Source organism: Oncorhynchus masou, chromosome 27, assembly GCF_036934945.1.
Source record: "Oncorhynchus masou masou isolate Uvic2021 chromosome 27, UVic_Omas_1.1, whole genome shotgun sequence".
Taxonomy (NCBI): Eukaryota; Metazoa; Chordata; class Actinopteri; order Salmoniformes; family Salmonidae; genus Oncorhynchus; species Oncorhynchus masou.
Window position 1 is genome coordinate 63,360,037 of NC_088238.1, and position 24,409 is coordinate 63,384,445.

Below are 24,409 nucleotides of genomic sequence, written 5' to 3' on the forward strand. Positions count from 1 at the left end.
GCTTTCAACACCTTGTAGAGTCCACATGGACCATTATCCCTGCTTTCAACACCTTGTAGAGTCCACATGGTCCAGTATCCCTGCTTTCAACACCTTGTAGAGTCCACATGGACCATTATCCCTGCTTTCAACACCTTGTAGAGTCCACATGGACCAGTATCCCTGCTTTCAACACCTTGTAGAGTCCACATGGACCAGTATCCCTGCTTTCAACACCTTGTAGAGTCCACATGGACCAGTATCCCTGCTTTCAACACCTTGTAGAGTCCACATGGACCATTATCCCTGCTTTCAACACCTTGTAGAGTCCACATGGACCAGTATCCCTGCTTTCAACACCTTGTAGAGTCCACATGGACCAGTATCCCTGCTTTCAACACCTTGTAGAGTCCACATGGACCAGTATCCCTGCTTTCAACACCTTGTAGAGTCCACATGGACCAGTATCCCTGCTTTCAACACCTTGTAGAGTCAACATGGACCAGTATCCCTGCTTTCAACACCTTGTAGAGTCCACATGGACCAGTATCCCTGCTTTCAACACCTTGTAGAGTCCACATGGACCAGTATCCCTGCTTTCAACACCTTGTAGAGTCCACATGGACCAGTATCCCTGCTTTCAACACCTTGTAGAGTCCACATGGACCAGTATCCCTGCTTTCAGCACCTTGTAGAGTCCACATGGACCAGCATCCCTGCTTTCAACACCTTGTAGAGTCCACATGGACCAGTATCCCTGCTTTCAACACCTTGTAGAGTCCACATGGACCAGTATCCCTGCTTTCAACACCTTGTAGAGTCCACATGGACCAGTATCCCTGCTTTCAACACCTTGTAGAGTCAACATGGTCCAGTATCCCTGCTTTCAACACCTTGTAGAGTCCACATGGACCAGTATCCCTGCTTTCAACACCTTGTAGAGTCAACATGGACCAGTATCCCTGCTTTCAACACCTTGTAGAGTCCACATGGACCAGTATCCCTGCTTTCAACACCTTGTAGAGTCCACATGGACCAGTATCCCTGCTTTCAACACCTTGTAGAGTCCACATGGACCAGTATCCCTGCTTTCAACACCTTGTAGAGTCCACATGGGCCAGCATCCCTGCTTTCAACACCTTGTAGAGTCCACATGGACCAGTATCCCTGCTTTCAACACCTTGTAGAGTCCACATGGACCAGTATCCCTGCTTTCAACACCTTGTAGAGTCCACATGGACCAGTATCCCTGCTTTCAACACCTTGTAGAGTCAACATGGACCAGTATCCCTGCTTTCAACACCTTGTAGAGTCCACATGGACCAGTATCCCTGCTTTCAACACCTTGTAGAGTCCACATGGACCAGTATCCCTGCTTTCAACACCTTGTAGAGTCCACATGGACCAGTATCCCTGCTTTCAACACCTTGTAGAGTCCACATGGACCAGCATCCCTGCTTTCAACACCTTGTAGAGTCCACATGGACCAGTATACCTGCTTTCAACACCTTGTAGAGTCCACATGGGCCAGCAACCCTGTTGAACGCTTTCAACACCTTGTAGAGTCCACATGGACCAGTATCCCTGCTTTCAACACCTTGTAGAGTCCACATGGACCAGCATCCCTGCTTTCAACACCTTGTAGAGTCCACATGGACCAGTATCCCTGCTTTCAACACCTTGTAGAGTCCACATGGACCAGTATCCCTGCTTTCAACACCTTGTAGAGTCCACATGGACCAGTATCCCTGCTTTCAACACCTTGTAGAGTCCACATGGACCAGTATCCCTGCTTTCAACACCTTGTAGAGTCAACATGGACCAGTATCCCTGCTTTCAACACCTTGTAGAGTCCACATGGACCAGTATCCCTGCTTTCAACACCTTGTAGAGTCCACATGGACCAGCATCCCTGCTTTCAACACCTTGTAGAGTCCACATGGACCAGTATCCCTGCTTTCAACACCTTGTAGAGTCCACATGGACCAGTATCCCTGCTTTCAACACCTTGTAGAGTCCACATGGACCAGTATCCCTGCTTTCAACACCTTGTAGAGTCCACATGGTCCAGTATCCCTGCTTTCAACACCTTGTAGAGTCCACATGGTCCAGTATCCCTGCTTTCAACACCTTGTAGAGTCCACATGGACCAGTACCCCTGCTTTCAACACCTTGTAGAGTCCACATGGACCAGTATCCCTGCTTTCAGCACCTTGTAGAGTCCACATGGACCAGTATCCCTGCTTTCAACACCTTGTAGAGTCCACATGGACCAGTATCCCTGCTTTCAACACCTTGTAGAGTACACATGGACCAGTATCCCTGCTTTCAACACCTTGTAGAGTCCACATGGACCAGTATCCCTGCTTTCAACACCTTGTAGAGTCCACATGGACCAGTATCCCTGCTTTCAACACCTTGTAGAGTACACATGGACCAGTATCCCTGCTTTCAACACCTTGTAGAGTCCACATGGACCAGTATCCCTGCTTTCAACACCTTGTAGAGTCCACATGGACCAGTATCCCTGCTTTCAACACCTTGTAGAGTCCACATGGTCCAGTATCCCTGCTTTCAACACCTTGTAGAGTCCACATGGACCAGTATCCCTGCTTTCAACACCTTGTAGAGTCCACATGGACCAGTATCCCTGCTTTCAACACCTTGTAGAGTCAACATGGACCAGTATCCCTGCTTTCAACACCTTGTAGAGTCCACATGGGCCAGCAACCCTGTTGAACGCTTTCAACACCTTGTAGAGTCCATGTCCCGATGAATTGAGCCTGTTCTGAGGGCTAAAGGGGGCCTCAATATTAGGAAGATGTTCTTAATATTTTGTACACTCAGAATGTAATTGCAATTTTAGAAATACTCTTGACATGGTAAAAACAAGTATTGTATTCATATAATTAGTTTGTCAATGTACATAATATTTCCGACATTATTTTTTCAATAAAACAACATCTGAAAGTACAGGATAGGATTGTTCTTTAACAGTTTGACAGCTTCAGAGGTGTACTAGAGACCAACAGGTGGCCCAGCAGCAACAACCAAGTATCTAACTTTCTGGGCGATCAAAATTCACATAGAAATGTGAGTTATAGATCTGTCAAATCTACTTGAAAACAAGTCTAAGAAGTGGTAGATCTGTTCTGTGTGACCTACTTCTATGCTTCCTGTTCTTAAATTTTGTTTTTTGCATCTTTTACTTTCAGTTTTGTACATCAATCGAAATGCTTCTAGTTTCGACACCAGTTTCAAACAGCTGAAAATAATATTTCTGTTCATGGAAAATATACTTCTCAGAAATGTAGATGGTACAAAGACTATACTATACTAGATTAATGTAGATGGTACAAAGACTCTCTATACTATACTAGATTAATGTAGATGGTACAAAGACTCTATACTATACTAGATTATTGTAGATGGTACAAAGACTCTCTATACTATACTAGATTAATGTAGATGGTACAAAGACTCTCTATACTATACTAGATTAATGTAGATGGTACAAAGACTCTATACTATACTAGATTAATGTAGATGGTACAAAGACTCTCTATACTAGATTAATGTAGATGGTACAATGACTCTATACTATACTAGATTAATGTAGATGGTACAAAGACTCTCTATACTAGATTAATGTAGATGGTACAATGACTCTCTACTATACTAGATTAATGTAGATGGTACAAAGACTCTCTATACTATACTAGATTAATGTAGATGGTACAAAGACTCTCTATACTATACTAGATTAATGTAGATGGTACAAAGACTCTATACTATACTAGATTAATGTAGATGGTACAAAGACTCTCTATACTAGATTAATGTAGATGGTACAATGACTCTCTACTATACTAGATTAATGTAGATGGTACAAAGACTCTCTATACTATACTAGATTAATGTAGATGGTACAAAGACTCTCTATACTATACTAGATTAATGTAGATGGTACAAAGACTCTCTATACTATACTAGATTAATGTAGATGGTACAAAGACTCTCTACACTATAGTAGATTAATGTAGACGGTACAATGACTCTATACTATACTAGATTAATGTAGATGGTACAATGACTCTCTATACTATACTAGATTAATGTAGATGGTACAAAGACTCTCTATACTAGATTAATGTAGATGGTACAATGACTCTCTACTATACTAGATTAATGTAGATGGTACAAAGACTCTCTATACTAGATTAATGTAGATGGTACAATGACTCTCTACTATACTAGATTAATGTAGATGGTACAAAGACTCTCTATACTATACTAGATTAATGTAGACGGTACAATGACTCTCTATACTATACTAGATTAATGTAGATGGTACAATGACTCTCTACTATAGTAGATTAATGTAGATGGTACAAAGACTCTCTATACTAGATTAATGTAGATGGTACAAAGACTCTCTATACTATACTAGATTAATGTAGACGGTACAATGACTCTCTATACTATACTAGATTAATGTAGATGGTACAAAGACTCTCTACGCTATAGTAGATTATTGTAGATGGTACAAAGACTCTCTATACTATACTAGATTATTGTAGATGGTACAATGACTCTATACTATACTAGATTAATGTAGACGGTACAATGACTCTCTATACTATACTAGATTAATGTAGATGGTACAAAGACTCTCTACGCTATAGTAGATTATTGTAGATGGTACAATGACTCTATACTATACTAGATTAATGTAGACGGTACAATGACTCTCTATACTATACTAGATTATTGTAGATGGTACAAAGACTCTCTATACTATACTAGATTAATGTAGATGGTACAATGACTCTATACTATACTAGATTAATGTAGATGGTACAAAGACTCTCTATACTAGATTAATGTAGATGGTACAATGACTCTATACTATACTAGATTAATGTAGATGGTACAATGACTCTATACACTATAGTAGATTATTTTAGATGGTACAATGACTCTATACTATACTAGATTAATGTAGATGGTACAAAGACTCTCTACACTATAGTAGATTAATGTAGATGGTACAAAGACTCTCTACACTATACTAGATTAATGTAGACGGTACAATGACTCTCTATACTATACTAGATTATTGTAGATGGTACAAAGACTCTCTATACTATACTAGATTAATGTAGATGGTACAATGACTCTATACTATACTAGATTAATGTAGATGGTACAAAGACTCTCTATACTAGATTAATGTAGATGGTACAATGACTCTATACTATACTAGATTAATGTAGATGGTACAATGACTCTATACACTATAGTAGATTATTTTAGATGGTACAATGACTCTATACTATACTAGATTAATGTAGATGGTACAAAGACTCTCTACACTATAGTAGATTAATGTAGACGGTACAAAGACTCTCTATACTATACTAGATTAATGTAGATGGTACAAAGACTCTCTATACTATACTAGATTAATGTAGATGGTACAATGACTACACTATAGTAGATTAATGTAGATGGTACAATGACTCTATACTAGATTAATGTAGATTGTACAATGACTCTCTATACTATACTAGATTAATGTAGATGGTACAAAGACTCTCTATACTATACTAGATTAATGTAGATGGTACAAAGACTCTCTATACTATACTAGATTAATGTAGATGGTACAAAGACTCTCTATACTATACTAGATTAATGTAGATGGTACAAAGACTCTATACTATACTAGATTAATGTAGATGGTACAAAGACTCTCTATACTAGATTAATGTAGATGGTACAATGACTCTATACTATACTAGATTAATGTAGATGGTACAAAGACTCTCTATACTAGATTAATGTAGATGGTACAATGACTCTCTACTATACTAGATTAATGTAGATGGTACAAAGACTCTCTATACTATACTAGATTAATGTAGATGGTACAAAGACTCTCTATACTATACTAGATTAATGTAGATGGTACAAAGACTCTATACTATACTAGATTAATGTAGATGGTACAAAGACTCTCTATACTAGATTAATGTAGATGGTACAATGACTCTCTACTATACTAGATTAATGTAGATGGTACAAAGACTCTCTATACTATACTAGATTAATGTAGATGGTACAAAGACTCTCTATACTATACTAGATTAATGTAGATGGTACAAAGACTCTCTATACTATACTAGATTAATGTAGATGGTACAAAGACTCTCTACACTATAGTAGATTAATGTAGACGGTACAATGACTCTATACTATACTAGATTAATGTAGATGGTACAATGACTCTCTATACTATACTAGATTAATGTAGATGGTACAAAGACTCTCTATACTAGATTAATGTAGATGGTACAATGACTCTCTACTATACTAGATTAATGTAGATGGTACAAAGACTCTCTATACTAGATTAATGTAGATGGTACAATGACTCTCTACTATACTAGATTAATGTAGATGGTACAAAGACTCTCTATACTATACTAGATTAATGTAGACGGTACAATGACTCTATACTATACTAGATTAACTGTAGATGGTACAATGACTCTCTACTATAGTAGATTAATGTAGATGGTACAAAGACTCTCTATACTAGATTAATGTAGATGGTACAAAGACTCTCTATACTATACTAGATTAATGTAGACGGTACAATGACTCTCTATACTATACTAGATTAATGTAGATGGTACAAAGACTCTCTACGCTATAGTAGATTATTGTAGATGGTACAAAGACTCTCTATACTATACTAGATTATTGTAGATGGTACAATGACTCTATACTATACTAGATTAATGTAGACGGTACAATGACTCTCTATACTATACTAGATTAATGTAGATGGTACAAAGACTCTCTACGCTATAGTAGATTATTGTAGATGGTACAATGACTCTATACTATACTAGATTAATGTAGACGGTACAATGACTCTCTATACTATACTAGATTATTGTAGATGGTACAAAGACTCTCTATACTATACTAGATTAATGTAGATGGTACAATGACTCTATACTATACTAGATTAATGTAGATGGTACAAAGACTCTCTATACTAGATTAATGTAGATGGTACAATGACTCTATACTATACTAGATTAATGTAGATGGTACAATGACTCTATACACTATAGTAGATTATTTTAGATGGTACAATGACTCTATACTATACTAGATTAATGTAGATGGTACAAAGACTCTCTACACTATAGTAGATTAATGTAGATGGTACAAAGACTCTCTACACTATACTAGATTAATGTAGACGGTACAATGACTCTATACACTATAGTAGATTATTTTAGATGGTACAATGACTCTATACTATACTAGATTAATGTAGACGGTACAAAGACTCTCTACACTATACTAGATTAATGTAGATGGTACAAAGACTCTCTACACTATAGTAGATTAATGTAGACGGTACAAAGACTCTCTATACTATACTAGATTAATGTAGATGGTACAAAGACTCTCTATACTATAGTAGATTAATGTAGACGGTACAAAGACTCTCTATACTATACTAGATTAATGTAGATGGTACAATGACTACACTATAGTAGATTAATGTAGATGGTACAATGACTCTATACTAGATTAATGTAGATTGTACAATGACTCTCTATACTATACTAGATTAATGTAGATGGTACAATGACTACACTATAGTAGATTAATGTAGATGGTACAATGACTCTATACTAGATTAATGTAGATTGTACAATGACTCTCTATACTATACTAGATTAATGTAGATGGTACAATGACTCTATACACTATAGTAGATTATTTTAGATGGTACAATGACTCTATACTATACTAGATTAATGTAGACGGTACAAAGACTCTCTATACTAGATTAATGTAGATGGTACAAAGACTCTCTATACTATAGTAGATTAATGTAGATGGTACAATGACTCTATACTATACTAGATTAATGTAGATGGTACAAAGACTCTATACTATAGTAGATTAATGTAGATGGTACAAAGACTCTCTATACTATACTAGATTAATGTAGACGGTACAAAGACTCTCTATACTATAGTAGATTAATGTAGATGGTACAAAGACTCTCTATACTATACTAGATTAATGTAGATGGTACAAAGACTCTCTATACTATACTAGATTAATGTAGATGGTACAAAGACTCTCTATACTATACTAGATTAATGTAGATGGTACAAAGACTCTCTATACTATAGTAGATTAATGTAGATGGTACAAAGACTCTCTATACTATAGTAGATTAATGTAGATGGTACAAAGACTCTATACTATACTAGATTAATGTAGACGGTACAATGACTCTATACTATACTAGATTAATGTAGATGGTACAATGACTCTATACTATACTAGATTAATGTAGATGGTACAAAGACTCTCTATACTATACTAGATTAATGTAGATGGTACAATGACTCTATACTATACTAGATTATTTTAGATGGTACAATGACTCTATACACTATACTAGATTATTTTAGATGGTACAATGACTCTATACTATAGTAGATTATTTTAGATGGTACAATGACTCTATACACTATACTAGATTATTTTAGATGGTACAATGACTCTATACTATAGTAGATTATTGTAGATGGTACAATGACTCTATACTATACTAGATTAATGGAGATAGTACAATGACTCTATACTATACTAGATTATTTTAGATGGTACAATGACTCTATACTATACTAGATTAATGTAGATGGTACAATGACTCTATACTATACTAGATTATTTTAGATGGTACAATGACTCTATACTATACTAGATTAATGTAGATGGTACAATGACTCTATACTATACTAGATTATTTTAGATGGTACAATGACTCTATACTATACTAGATTATTTTAGATGGTACAATGACTCTATACTATAGTAGATTAATGTAGATGGTACAATGACTCTCTATACTATACTAGATTATTTTAGATGGTACAATGACTCTATACTATACTAGATTAATGTAGATGGTACAATGACTCTTTACTATAGTAGATTAATGTAGATGGTACAATGACTCTACACTATAGTAGATTAATGTAGATGATACAATGACTCTATACTATACAATACTATACTATATTAATTTAGACGGTACAATGACTCTCTATACTATACTAATTTGTCACATAAACTGAAATTAGGCAAACTACTAGAGTTTTAGCAACCAGGAAATGGTTGAGCGATTTCTGCATAGTGCACCTTTGAGTTGTATGTACATATATACATGGTACAACGAAATGCTTACGTGCATACCACTAATCAACTAGAAGTGTGTTATAGTAGACCTTAAACGGTAAACTCAGCTATATGACACAGATGCAGAATGTAAACAGCAGTGTCCTTCCAAAACAACAGAGAGTGTTGAAGTGTGAGCCTCAACTTCTCTCCGGGTTTAGTCCCCTGCCTACCATGTTGTGAGAGCGACATCTTGTGAGAGCGGAGTCTTGCATCTCTCTCATCTCAATATCTGCGGTGCTGCTCGTGGCAATATCGTTTATTACCTTCAAACTGTCACTAGTAAATTAATGCACTACTCCATTCCCGCTGGGCACAGACGTCAGTTCAACATCTCGTTTTGATTAACATTTGGTTGAGTTGTCAACTACGGTGAATTCAACAACAACCAAAAGTCACCATGTCGTGATCAATTCGACAGTAAATCATCTCGGTTGTCCCACGCGGCTTCACGTTGATCGATTAGAATGGTATCGATCTGATAAGGATCTGAACGTCTTTGTACAGAACATTAGTCCGCTAAATCGGTCAACAAACCGTTGAAGTTTTGAAGTCGGCCTCCGGCTCAGCTGAGACAGGAATGATCCTGGTCCTAATTCAGAACGGTTCTTTTTTAATTGATAACATTTCTCATTACAACACAAATACACAAATAAACATATACTTCTAGTGATGTCCTATTTTCTTCGTGAGAAACATGAAATAACATTAAAGCAATGCAAATCACTACACACGAATTGCCAGTGACAACAGTTTTAAAAGTTAAATTACCTCCAGTAAAATAAACAAACAAAAAGGTCAGGGGTTACAATTGTAAAAACCTACGATAGAGTTGTAAGAATAAATGTTTTGTTGTTGTTGTTATTGTAGTATCTGGGATCCACATGTTTATATTAGTTACTGTGCTGTTACTAAGCAGTAATGCATTACGGCAGTGTTACGTTACTACGCGTAGTAGGAAATGCACATGCGCACTGGGGTGCCGGGAACTGTAGCGCACGAGGGGTTTTGACTAAACGAAAACTACCTCTACTCCCGTCTCCTGTCTGGTCATTTCTCCACAACACAAATATCACAGTTATTGACTAATATTTGATTTCAAGTTAAAAAATAATAATATTGTATTGTATTTGGGGATATTAGTTTGTGCATGTAAAATTTACAAGAGAGCATGAAGAAACTAACTCAAGTAGCTTTGTTTTCAGTTGAATAATGACAAATTACATATTTCCTTGGAAATACATGGCTCTTATTAATTGAAATTAAACATTTAATTACTTAACTCGCTCCAAAATAACTTCACAGAGTCACATACAATTGTGTATTATAGTTTTCCCTTCTTTATCACCGAAAATGTGTCATGTCCTCTTAAGTCCATGAATAGTGAATCATTTTACTTGATTTGATTTACAAAAATTTGGCAGGGAGCAACCAAGCTATCTTCCATTCAATGTCAGATATATGTGTGTCACAGAGAATTTGCATCTGGGAAAGATCTTGTTGTTGGAGTGAAAAAATGTCACTTATTAAGAATGTATGATTACATTTGTTTTCCAGCAGGGGGCAGCCTTCTACCATAAACTGTGCATCTATCGTGACATGTTCTCCAAAACACTAATGAGTATTCATTAATCGAGTAAGTTCTGAAGGTATTGCTTTTCATATAGAATTGAATTCTTTATAATGTATTGGGAAAATAGATGTTTCTAAGAACGTCCTATAAGAGACGATATTAAAATCAAATCAACATATTGGTCGCATTTTATTGGTCGCATGCACATATTGTATTTAACAGATGTTATTGGTCGCATACGGTATTTAGCAGATGTTATTGGTCGCATACGGTATTTAACAGATGTTATTGGTCACATACTGTATTTAACAAATGTTATTGCGGGTGTTGTAAAATGCTTGTGTTTCTAGCTCCAACAGTGCAGTAATATCTAACAATTCACAACAATACACACAAATCTAAAAGTAAAAGGCTGGAATTAAGAAATATAGAAATATTAGGATATAAATATTTTCTATATATATATATACAGTGCATTCAGAAAGTATTCAGACCCCTTGACTTTCTCACATTTTGTTACGTTACAGCCTTATTCTAAAAAAAAATGTCTTCTTCATCCATCTACACACAATACCCCTTAATGACACCACAATACCCCTTAATGACACCACAATACCCCTTAATGACACCACAATACCCCTTAATGACGACACAATACCCCTTAATGACGACACAATACCCCTTAATGACACCACAATACCCCTTAATGACACCACAATACCCCTTAATGACACCACAATACCCCTTAATGACATCACAATACCCCTTAATGACATCACAATACCCCTTAATGACATCACAATACCCCTTAATGACACCACAATACCTTAATGACATCACAATACCCCTTAATGACATCACAATACCCCTTAATGACACGACAATACCCCTTAATGACACGACAATACCCCTTAATGACATCACAATACCCCTTAATGACATCACAATACCCCTTAATGACATCACAATACCCCTTAATGACATCACAATACCCCTTAATGACATCACAATACCCCTTAATGACATCACAATACCCCTTAATGACGTCACAATACCCCATAATGACATCACAATACCCCATAATGACAAAGCAAAAACAGGCTTTTCGAATTTTTAGCAAATGTATAAAAATATCACATTTACAATGTAATGATGCAATATAGTGGTATCACTTAGTAATCAATTAAGCATTATGTCATCAGTAATCAATGATACAATATAACGTCATCACTTAGTAATCAATGATACAATATAATATATTCACTTATGTATTAGCTCAACTACTACAGTAAGTGAATTGTAGCAGTGTATTTTATGATTGATTTATTTGAGCCATTTTATATAACAGTTAACCTTGTTTTACCTCACGTATGTTTAGTAATAATAATACTTATTATATTAGAATATTATCTGTCCAATAAATGAGACAATGAATCTGCCTCTGAATCTGTCCAGCGTCCAATGAAGTGGTTGTCCATTCCATAGAATTAAAATGAATAGAATGTGTCCTCATTCAAGTCTATGCCTGCGTAATGGGTGGACTGGCGTCATTTGCAAGTGTACCCACAGGAGCAAAGCAGGAAGTAAAAGCAGGAATGATCCCACAGGAGCAAAGCAGGAAGTAAAAGCAGAAAGTGTACCCACAGGAGCAAAGCAGGAAGTAAAAGCAGGAAGTGTACCCACAGGAGCAAAGCAGGAAGTAAAAGCAGGAAGTGTACCCACAGGAGCAAAGCAGGAAGTAAAAGCAGGAAGTAAAAGCAGGAAGGGTACCCACAGGAGCAAAGCAGGAAGTAAAAGCAGGAAGTGTACCCACAGGAGCAAAGCAGGAAGTAAAAGCAGGAAGTAAAAGCAGGAAGTGTACCCACAGGAGCAAAGCAGGAAGTGTACCCACAGGAGCAAAGCAGGAAGTAAAAGCAGAAAGTGTACCCACAGGAGCAAAGCAGGAAGTAAAAGCAGGAAGTGTACCCACAGGAGCAAAGCAGGAAGTAAAAGCAGGAAGTGTACCCACAGGAGCAAAGCAGGAAGTAAAAGCAGAAAGTGTACCCACAGGAGCAAAGCAGGAAGTAAAAGCAGGAAGTGTACCCACAGGAGCAAAGCAGGAAGTAAAAGCAGGAAGTGTACCCACAGGAGCAAAGCAGAAAGTAAAAGCAGGAAGTGTACCCACCCTTTGCTGTGATTTGTTGAATCAACAACTGACATTACAAAATATAAATTCCATTGCATGAGCCACAATCAGCATCATTTGAATGAACATTCTACATTACCATGGAAATGATTGCGTCACAATATCAGGCAGCCATTGCAATTGTACCCATAAGTTTACCACTTAAATTGCCTGTTCTGTTCATTCTATTTACCAGTCATATGACCAGGGTTAGAGGTTCCAAGCCTGTTCTATTCATTTTATTTCTATAGTCCCCCTATTCAGAGGAGGAGCCTACAATGTGTTTTCTGTGAGTCTGTCCTCTCCTCAGGACTGACAGAAGGACAGACTGTCTGTTGCTCCTCTTCAGTAACGACACCAAGTCTCTGTTCCTCTTGCTATTGGTCCACGCCACGCTATTGGTCCCACTGTGTTGGCAAGAGAGCCTTCCTATTGGCTTAGAGAGCAGTCTGTGTCCAGGAAACAGCCAATGAGCAGGGAGTCTGAAACAACTGAGCAAATTGTAGCGGGACAGAGCTGGCCTGCTATTGGCCAGAAGGAGGGGGAGGTGCAACTTTGGGTAAGGGCGGTTGAGGGGGTGACCAACTGTTTTGGCAAATAGTGGTTGATTAACATGGGCTTTACTGTTCACAGCTGTCGTTGGAGCTGTCGTTGTGGTTTTAGCTTTGACCGTTTCTTGTGATCGCGGTGGTCCTGTGGTCAGATGTTGGTCCGGGTGTTGTCGTTCCACCGGTATGACCCTGCAGGGGTGGTAATGGATCACAGGAGACCCATCTATGTCAACCACCCGGTAAGTTTTAGTTGCGGTTGTAGGTTTGACCGTTGGAGTCGGCAGTGGGGGTGTGGTCGTGGGTATGACTCTTCCACAGGGTGGGTACACCGGTGACCCGTCTAGCTGTACGACCTGGAACCGTGTCAGCCAGGGGTCAAAGGTCAGCCCAGGGTCAGGGTCTGTCTGATCTAGAGGGAGAGGTCAGTGATCAGATTATGGGTGCTTTTTTTTTTTTTACAGAGGATCAACTATTCACCTCGACACAACTCAAACACTAAGGACTGGATTCAATCCGTAGTGCAGAAGATCCGCGCTGCAGCGCGATTGAAATGTGAAGGTCATTTCCAAGTCGACATACGGTGAATGAAGTATCTACAAACGTGGGACTTCGCCTCTGAATTTTGATCTCGCAACAACGCGCATCTTCAGTGCCCGAGGCTAACACAAACATTTAAAACACACATTTAACAATAACACTATCAATTAACAACAGCTATCAATTAACAACAGCTATCAATTAACAGCAGCTATCATTTAACAGCAGCTATCATTTAACAACAGCTATCATTTAACAACAGCTATCAATTAACAACAACTATCAATTAACAGCAGCTATCAATTAACAGCAGCTATCATTTAACAGCAGCTATCATTTAACAACAGCTATCATTTAACAACAGCTATCAATTAACAGCAGCTATCAATTAACAGCAGCTATCAATTAACAGCAGCTATCAATTAACAGCAGCTATCAATTAACAGCAGCTATCAATTAACAGCAGCTATCAATTAACAGCAGCTATCAATTAACAGCAGCTATCAATTAACAACAGCTATCAATTAACAACAGCTATCAATTAACAACAGCTATCAATTAACAACAGCTATCAATTAACAACAGCTATCATTTAACAACAACTATCAATTAACAACAACTATCATTTAACAACAACTATCAATTAACAACAACTATCATTTAACAACAACAATCAATTAACAACAACACTGGAAAGTGTAAAAGTCATATGTTGTTTGTCCAAAACGTTGATATGACTGAAAGGACATAATACTTAATGTATGTTTCCCTCCTCTAAGACACCGCCACCGTGAACCCTGTTCCACACTGATTAACAGCAGCTGCTGTTGTTCTGATGAAGCCATCTGATCCCTGGCATATTTCATCAGAAAATACATGTTGAACTTGGCATCAGTGTTTAGTGCAGTCAACAATCTGTGTTTACTTATATTGTGTATCATACACAGGACTTTCTCATCAGCAGGTTTTGCATAGGTGGAGTTTTTGGCTTGAACACCAGGTGGTCAATTAGTTAATAGGCAGAGTTCCAAACCTCTGTGCCAATAGCAGAGTTCCAAACCTCTGTGCCAATAACAGAGTTCCAAACCTCTGTGCCAATAACAGAGTTCCAAACCTCTGTGCCAATAGCAGAGTTCCAAACCTCTGTGCCAATAGCAGAGTTCCAAACCTCTGTGCCAATAGCAGAGTTCCAAACCTCTGTGCCAATAGCAGAGTTCCAAACCTCTGTGCCAATAGCAGAGTTCCAAACCTCTGTGCCAATAGCAGAGTTCCAAACCTCTGTGCCAATAGCAGAGTTCCAAACCTCTGTGCCAATAGCAGAGTTCCAAACCTCTGTGCCAATAGCAGAGTTCCAAACCTCTGTGCCAATAGCAGAGTTCCAAACCTCTGTGCCAATAGCAGAGTTCCAAACCTCTGTGCCAATAGCAGAGTTCCAAACCTCTGTGCCAATAGCAGAGTTCCAAACCTCTGTGCCAATAGCAGAGTTCCAAACCTCTGTGCCAATAGCAGAGTTCCAAACCTCTGTGCCAATAGCAGAGTTCCAAACCTCTGTGCCAATAGCAGAGTTCCAAACCTCTGTGCCAATAGCAGAGTTCCAAACCTCTGTGCCAATAGCAGAGTTCCAAACCTCTGTGCCAATAGCAGAGTTCCAAACCTCTGTGCCAATAGCAGAGTTCCAAACCTCTGTGCCAATAGCAGAGTTCCAAACCTCTGTGCCAATAGCAGAGTTCCAAACCTCTGTGCCAATAGCAGAGTTCCAAACCTCTGTGCCAATAGCAGAGTTCCAAACCTCTGTGCCAATAGCAGAGTTCCAAACCTCTGTGCCAATAGCAGAGTTCCAAACCTCTGTGCCAATAGCAGAGTTCCAAACCTCTGTGCCAATAGCAGAGTTCCAAACCTCTGTGCCAATAGCAGAGTTCCAAACCTCTGTGCCAATAGCAGAGTTCCAAACCTCTGTGCCAATAGCAGAGTTCCAAACCTCTGTGCCAATAGCAGAGTTCCAAACCTCTGTGCCAATAGCAGAGTTCCAAACCTCTGTGCCAATAACAGAGTTCCAAACCTCTGTGCCAATAACAGAGTTCCAAACCTCTGTGCCAATAGCAGAGTTCCAAACCTCTGTGCCAATAGCAGAGTTCCAAACCTCTGTGCCAATAACAGAGTTCCAAACCTCTGTGCCAATAACAGATCGTTTTCAGTTTTACACTCCCCACTCAGACCACTCCCAGGCAGTCTTAGCTAAATTCTTGATTGAGAGTTTTTTGCTAACAAAAAACTGTTTTTTACTTAATTATTACCCAGAAATGATTTGATATTGATATAAAAAAAAGCATTTGTGTTGGATCTTTAAGCTTCATACATTAATAACACTCAATAAATAATAACTCTACCAGACTGTCTAGAAGGATTTAGACTAGAGGGATTTAGACTAGAGGGATTTAGACTAGAGGGATTTAGGCTAGAGGGATTTAGGCTAGAGGGATTTAGCCTAGAGGGTTTTAGACTAGAGGGTTTTAGACTAGAGGGATTTAGACTAGAGGGATTTAGACTATAGGCTAGAGGGATTTAGGCTAGAGGGATTTAGGCTAGAGGGATTTAGGCTAGAGGGATTTAGGCTAGAGGGATTTAGACTATATGCTAGAGGGATTTAGGCTAGAGGGATTTAGGCTAGAGGGATTTAGACTAGAGGGATTTAGGCTAGATGGATTTAGGCTAGAGGGATTTAGGCTAGAGGGATTTAGGCTAGAGGGATTTAGACTAGAGGGATTTAGACTATAGGCTAGAGGGATTTAGGCTAGAGGGATTTAGGCTAGAGGGATTTAGGCTAGAGGGATTTAGGCTAGAGGGATTTAGACTATATGCTAGAGGGATTTAGGCTAGAGGGATTTAGGCTAGAGGGATTTAGACTAGAGGGATTTAGGCTAGATGGATTTAGGCTAGAGGGATTTAGGCTATAGGCTAGAGGGATTTAGGCTAGAGGGATTTAGGCTAGAGGGATTTAGACTAGAGGGATTTAGGCTAGAGGGATTTAGGCTAGAGGGATTTAGGCTAGACTATAGGCTAGAGGGATTTAGGCTAGAGGGATTTAGGCTAGAGGGTTTTAGACTAGAGGGATTTAGACTATAGGCTAGAGGGATTTAGGCTAGAGGGATTTAGGCTAGAGGGATTTAGGCTAGAGGGATTTAGGCTAGAGGGATTTAGGCTAGAGGGTTTTAGACTAGAGGGTTTTAGACTAGAAGGATTTAGACTATAGGCTAGAGGGATTTAGGCTAGAGGGATTTAGGCTAGAGGGATTTAGGCTAGAGGGATTTAGACTATAGGCTAGAGGGATTTAGGCTAGAGGGATTTAGGCTAGAGGGATTTAGGCTAGAGGGATTTAGACTATAGGCTAGAGGGATTTAGGCTAGAGGGATTTAGGCTAGAGGGATTTAGGCTATAGGGATTTAGGCTATAGGGATTTAGGCTATAGGGATTTAGGCTAGAGGGTTTTAGGCTAGAGGGTTTTAGACTATAGGCTATAGGGATTTAGGCTAGAGGGATTTAGGCTAGAGGGATTTAGGCCAGAGGGATTTAGGCCAGAGGGATTTAGGCCAGAGGGATTTAGACTAGAAGGATTTAGACTATAGGCTAGACGGATTTAGGCTAGAGGGATTTAGGCTAGAGGGATTTAGGCTAGAGGGTTTTAGGCTAGAGGGTTTTAGACTAGAGGGATTTAGACTAGAGGGATTTAGACTATAGGCTAGAGGGATTTAGGCTAGTGGGATTTAGGCTAGTGGGATTTAGGCTAGTGGGATTTAGGCTAGAGGGATTTAGGCTAGAGGGATTTAGGCTAGAGGGATTTAGGCTAGAGGGATTTAGGCTAGAGGGTTTTAGGCTAGAGGGATTTAGACTAGAGGGATTTAGACTAGAGGGTTTTAGACTAGAGGGATTTAGACTAGAGGGATTTAGACTATAGGCTAGAGGGATTTAGGCTAGTGGGATTTAGGCTAGTGGGATTTAGGCTAGTGGGATTTAGGCTAGAGGGATTTAGGCTAGAGGGATTTAGGCTAGAGGGATTTAGGCTAGAGGGATTTAGGCTAGAGGGTTTGAGGCTAGAGGGATTTAGGCTAGAGGGATTTAGGCTAGAGGGATTTAGGCTAGAGGGATTTAGGCTAGAGGGATTTAGGCTAGAGGGTTTTAGACTATAGGCTATAGGGATTTAGGCTAGAGGGATTTAGGCTAGAGGGATTTAGGCTAGAGTGATTTAGGCTAGAGTGATTTAGGCTAGAGTGATTTAGGCTAGAGTGATTTAGGCTAGAGGGATTTAGGCTAGAGGGATTTAGGCTAGAGGGATTTAGGCTAGAGGGATTTAGGCTAGAGGGATTTAGGCTAGAGGGATTTAGACTATAGGCTAGAGGGATTTAGGCTAGAGGGATTTAGGCTAGAGGGATTTAGGCTAGAGGGATTTAGGCTATAGGGATTTAGGCTAGAGGGTTTTAGGCTAGAGGGTTTTAGGCTAGAGGGATTTAGACTAGAGGGATTTAGGCTAGAGGGATTTAGGCTAGAGGGATTTAGGCTAGAGGGATTTAGGCTAGAGGGATTTAGGCTAGAGGGATTTAGGCTAAAGGGATTTAGGCTAGAGGGATTTAGGCTATAGGGATTTAGGCTAGAGGGTTTTAGGCTAGAGGGTTTTAGACTATAGGCTATAGGGATTTAGGCTAGAGGGATTTAGGCTAGAGGGATTTAGGCTAGAGGGATTTAGGCCAGATGGATTTAGGCCAGAGGGATTTAGGCCAGAGGGATTTAGGCCAGAGGGTTTTAGACTAGAGGGATTTAGACTATAGACTAGAGGGATTTAGGCTAGAGGGATTTAGGCTAGAGGGATTTAGGCTAGAGGGATTTAGGCTAAAGGGATTTAGGCTAGAGGGTTTTAGGCTAGAGGGTTTTAGACTAGAAGGATTTAGACTATAGGCTAGAGGGATTTAGGCTAGAGGGATTTAGGCTAGAGGGATTTAGGCTAGTGGGATTTAGGCTAGTGGGATTTAGGCTATAGGGATTTAGGCTAGAGGGATTTAGACTATAGGCTAGAGGGATTTAGGCTAGAGGGATTTAGGCTAGAGGGATTTAGGCTAGAGGGATTTAGGCTATAGGGATTTAGGCTAGAGGGTTTTAGGCTAGAGGGTTTTAGGCTAGAGGGATTTAGGCTAGAGGGATTTAGGCTAGAGGGATTTAGGCTAGAGGGATTTAGGCTAGAGGGATTTAGGCTAGAGGGATTTAGGCTAGAGGGATTTAGGCTAAAGGGATTTAGGCTAGAGGGATTTAGGCTATAGGGATTTAGGCTAGAGGGTTTTAGGCTAGAGGGTTTTAGACTATAGGCTATAGGGATTTAGGCTAGAGGGATTTAGGCTAGAGGGATTTAGGCTAGAGGGATTTAGGCCAGATGGATTTAGGCCAGAGGGATTTAGGCCAGAGGGATTTAGGCCAGAGGGTTTTAGACTAGAGGGATTTAGACTATAGACTAGAGGGATTTAGGCTAGAGGGATTTAGGCTAGAGGGATTTAGGCTAGAGGGATTTAGGCTAGAGGGATTTAGGCTAAAGGGATTTAGGCTAGAGGGTTTTAGGCTAGAGGGTTTTAGACTAGAAGGATTTAGACTATAGGCTAGAGGGATTTAGGCTAGAGGGATTTAGGCTAGAGGGATTTAGGCTAGTGGGATTTAGGCTAGTGGGATTTAGGCTAGTGGGATTTAGGCTATAGGGATTTAGGCTAGAGGGATTTAGACTAGAGGGATTTAGACTAGAGGGATTTAGACTATAGGCTAGAGGGATTTAGGCTAGAGGGATTTAGGATAGAGGGATTTAGGCTAGAGGGATTTAGGCTAAAGGGATTTAGGCTATAGGGATTTAGACTAGAGGGATTTAGACTAGAGGGATTTAGGCTAGAGGGATTTAGGCTAGAGGGATTTAGGCTAGAGGGATTTAGGCCAGAGGGATTTAGGCCAGAGGGATTTAGGCCAGAATGATTTAGGCCAGAGGCATTTAGGCCAGAGGGATTTAGGCCAGAGAGATTTAGGCCAGAGAGATTTAGGCCAGAGCTTACTCTGCTCGTCTTAAATCAGCGTAAAGCATACGCAGATTAAAACCCCTTGTTGTCTGATCAACTTTTCTAATTCTGAGAAGACGTAAAAGAGCTTAATCAGAGTTCCCGCGGTATATTTATATATGATATATATTTAATCTGTACGTGTACCAACAGCGCCAGCCTCCCTCACATACCTGAGTGAAGTGAGTTTTTTACAAAAACAACTGAAAGTTCGGGTTCTGAGAAATAGTTTTCACATACAAACTTTACAGGTCCGAACTCAGAACCAAATAGGATTCCCAAACATAACATGACCACTGTTGGGTGGAGCGTTTCTTTTCATTGGCGATTCATCAGAGTCCCATCAGCAGCCCGGTGACAGATGTTTCCATGTAAACAGGATTATGAGGGAAATCGTAAGCGTTTAAATCAAACTACAGTATTATATTAATCTGACTATTCACATTGCGTGTAACTCTACTCAATGTGAGACGTATGTGAAACATTGGGTTTTTAGCAGATCTCACGTCAAAACACAGCCCTTCATTTAGCTGTCGAGACGTGACAGTGACAGTCTAACAGTGAGTTAAAGGTTTAGTTAGTGTAGAAAGTGAGTCTAACAGTGAGTTAAAGGTTTAGTTAGTGTAGAAAGTGAGTCTAACAGTGAGTTAAAGGTTTAGTTAGTGTAGAAAGTGAGTCTAACAGTGAGTTAAAGGTTTAGTTAGTGTAGAAAGTGAGTCTAACAGTGAGTTAAAGGTTTAGTTAGTGTATGAAGTGAGTCTAACAGTGAGTTAAAGGTTTAGTTAGTGTAGGAAGTGACACTAACAGTGAGTTAAAGGTTTAGTTAGTGTAGAAAGTGAGTCTAACAGTGAGTTAAAGGTTTAGTTAGTGTAGAAAGTGAGTCTAACAGTGAGTTAAAGGTTTAGTTAGTGTAGAAAGTGAGTCTAACAGTGAGTTAAAGGTTTAGTTAGTGTAGAAAGTGAGTCTAACAGTGAGTTAAAGGTTTAGTTAGTGTAGAAAGTGAGTCTAACAGTGAGTTAAAGGTTTAGTTAGTGTAGAAAGTGAGTCTAACAGTGAGTTAAAGGTTTAGTTAGTGTATGAAGTGAGTCTAACAGTGAGTTAAAGGTTTAGTTAGTGTAGAAAGTGAGTCTAACAGTGAGTTAAAGGTTTAGTTAGTGTATGAAGTGAGTCTAACAGTGAGTTAAAGGTTTAGTTAGTGTAGGAAGTGACACTAACAGTGAGTTAAAGGTTTAGTTAGTGTAGAAAGTGAGTCTAACAGTGAGTTAAAGGTTTAGTTAGTGTAGAAAGTGAGTCTAACATTGAGTTAAAAGTTTAGTTAGTGTAGGAAGTGAGTCTAACAGTGAGTGAAAGGTTTAGTTAGTGTATGAAGTGAGTCTAACAGTGAGTTAAAGGTTTAGTTAGTGTAGAAAGTGAGTCTAACAGTGAGTTAAAGGTTTAGTTAGTGTATGAAGTGACACTCTAACAGTGAGTTAAAGGTTTAGTTAGTGTAGGAAGTGAGTCTAACAGTGAGTTAAAGGTTTAGTTAGTGTATGAAGTGAGTCTAACAGTGAGTTAAAGGTTTAGTTAGTGTAGAAAGTGAGTCTAACAGTGAGTTAAAGGTTTAGTTAGTGTAGAAAGTGAGTCTAACAGTGAGTTAAAGGTTTAGTTAGTGTATGAAGTGAGTCTAACAGTGAGTGAAAGGTTTAGTTAGTGTAGGAAGTGAGTCTAACAGTGAGTTAAAGGTTTAGTTAGTGTATGAAGTGAGTCTAACAGTGAGTTAAAGGTTTAGTTAGTGTAGAACGTGAGTCTAACAGTGAGTGAAAGGTTTAGTTAGTGTAGAAAGTGAGTCTAACAGTGAGTTAAAGGTTTAGTTAGTGTATGAAGTGAGTCTAACAGTGAGTTAAAGGTTTAGTTAGTGTAGAAAGTGAGTCTAACAGTGAGTTAAAGGTTTAGTTAGTGTAGAAAGTGAGTCTAACAGTGAGTTAAAGGTTTAGTTAGTGTAGAAAGTGAGTCTAACAGTGAGTGAAAGGTTTAGTTAGTGTATGAAGTGAGTCTAACAGTGAGTTAAAGGTTTAGTTAGTGTAGAAAGTGACACTAACAGTGAGTTAAAGGTTTAGTTAGTGTAGGAAGTGAGTCTAACAGTGAGTTAAAGGTTTAGTTAGTGTAGAAAGTGACACTCTAACAGTGAGTTAAAGGTTTAGTTAGTGTAGGAAGTGAGTCTAACAGTGAGTTAAAGGTTTAGTTAGTGTAGAAAGTGAGTCTAACATTGAGTTAAAAGTTTAGTTAGTGTAGGAAGTGAGTCTAACAGTGAGTGAAAGGTTTAGTTAGTGTATGAAGTGAGTCTAACAGTGAGTTAAATGTTTAGTTAGTGTATGAAGTGAGTCTAACAGTGAGTTAAAGGTTTAGTTAGTGTAGAAAGTGAGTCTAACAGTGAGTTAAAGGTTTAGTTAGTGTAGAAAGTGAGTCTAACAATGAGTTAAAGGTTTAGTTAGTGTATGAAGTGAGTCTAACAGTGAGTTAAATGTTTAGTTAGTGTATGAAGTGAGTCTAACAGTGAGTTAAAGGTTTAGTTAGTGTATGAAGTGAGTCTAACAGTGAGTTAAAGGTTTAGTTAGTGTAGAAAGTGAGTCTAACAGTGAGTTAAAGGTTTAATTACTTAAATACAGTAGATATTAATAGTTAGTGTTAAACTGACCTGTTCCTTTTGATGTGATGAAGGTTACTCTGAGGAGGAGGACGAGACAGACAGAAAGAGGAGCTGATGCTAAGCTGGAACACATGGCTGGAGAGAGAGAGAGAGAGAGAGAAGAGGGAGAAGAAAGAGACAGGACGGTGGTTCTGTCTATAAGAGAGATGTGTGTAGGGGAGGAGAGAGGGAGGAGAGGAGAGGGGAGTGGAGAGAGGGGGGAGTGGAGAGAGGGGGGAGGATAGTGGTTCTGTCTATTAGAGAGGAGATGTGGGTAGGAGAGGAGAGAGGGGGGAGAGGAGAGAGGGGGAGAGGAGAGAGGGGGAGAGGAGAGAGGGGGAGAGGAGAGAGGGGGAGAGGAGAGAGGGGGGAGTGGAGAGAGGGGGGGAGTGGAGAGAGGGGGGGAGTGGAGAGAGGGGGGGGGGTGGAGAGAGGGAGAGAGGGGGAGAGGAGAGAGAGGAGAGAGGGGGAGGACAGTGGTTCTGTCTATTAGAGAGGAGATGTGGGTAGGAGAGGAGAGAGGGGGAGAGGAGAGAGGGGGAGAGGAGAGAGGGGGAGAGGAGAGAGGGGGAGAGGGAGAGAGGGGGGAGTGGAGAGAGGGGGAGTGGAGAGAGGGGGAGTGGAGAGAGGGGGGGTGGAGAGAGGAGAGAGGGGGGAGAGGAGAGAGAGGAGAGAGGGGGGAGGACAGTGGTTCTGTCTATTAGAGACGTGGGTGGAGTTTCCCCCTTACCTACCTACAGGGGAGGACAGTGGTTCTGTCTATTAGAGACATGTGGGTGGAGTTTCCCCCTTACCTACCTACAGGGGAGGACAGTGGTTCTGTCTATTAGAGACATGTGGGTGGAGTTTCCCCCTTACCTACCTACAGACTCAGACAGTATTTACTTATTTAGTTTACTTTCATCAGGTGTAAGTGGTGACTCAGGTCATTTAACTGGTCTCCCTCTGTCCCAGGTCTGTGGTAGGTGTGGCTCAGGTCTGTCTACCTCTGTCCCAGGTCTGTGGTAGGTGTGGCTCAGGTCTGTCTACCTCTGTCTCAGGTGTGTCTCAGGTTTGTGGTAGGTGTGTCTATGGTCTAAACTGTGTCTGAGGTGTTATTTGTTTCAGGTGTTTCAGAGAGGATTCTAGATTGTTGCAACATGGAACCACAACCTCTGTGTATTTAACAAGGAGAGGAGGAGAGGAGGGGGGAGGAGAGGAGGGGAGGAGGAGAGGAGGAGGTGGGGAGGAGAGGAGGAGGTGGGGAGGAGAGGAGGAGGTGGGGAGGAGAGGAGGAGGTGGGGAGGAGAGGAGGGGTGGGGAGGAGAGGGGGTGGGGTGGGGAGGAGAGGAGGGGAGAAGGGGAGAAGAGGAGGGGAGAAGAGGGGGTGAGGAGAGGCGGTGGAGGGTGGGGAGGTCAGGAGAATGGAGTAGAGGAGGGGGGAGGAGAGGAGGGGAGGAGAGGATGGGAGGAGGTGGGGAGGAGAGGAGGAGGTGGGGAGGAGAGGTGGTGGAGGTTTGGGAGGTCAGGAGAATGGAGTAGAGGAGGAGGTGGGGAGGAGAGGCGGTGGAGGGTGGGGAGGTCAGGAGAATGGAGTAG

The 24,409-nt window shown here is 40.0% G+C and overlaps 1 protein-coding gene across 1 annotated transcript in view; it reads left to right on the forward strand.

The window, feature by feature from the left end:
• The window catches only part of txk (TXK tyrosine kinase), a 43,155-nt gene extending 40,727 nt beyond the window's left edge, over positions 1–2,428 (forward strand). The window contains exon 15 of the mRNA XM_064940868.1: positions 1–2,428. This exon is cut by the window's left edge and continues 1,131 nt beyond it. The gene's annotated coding sequence lies outside the window, so the exon portion shown is untranslated.
• Positions 2,429–24,409: the final 21,981 nt, after the last annotated feature.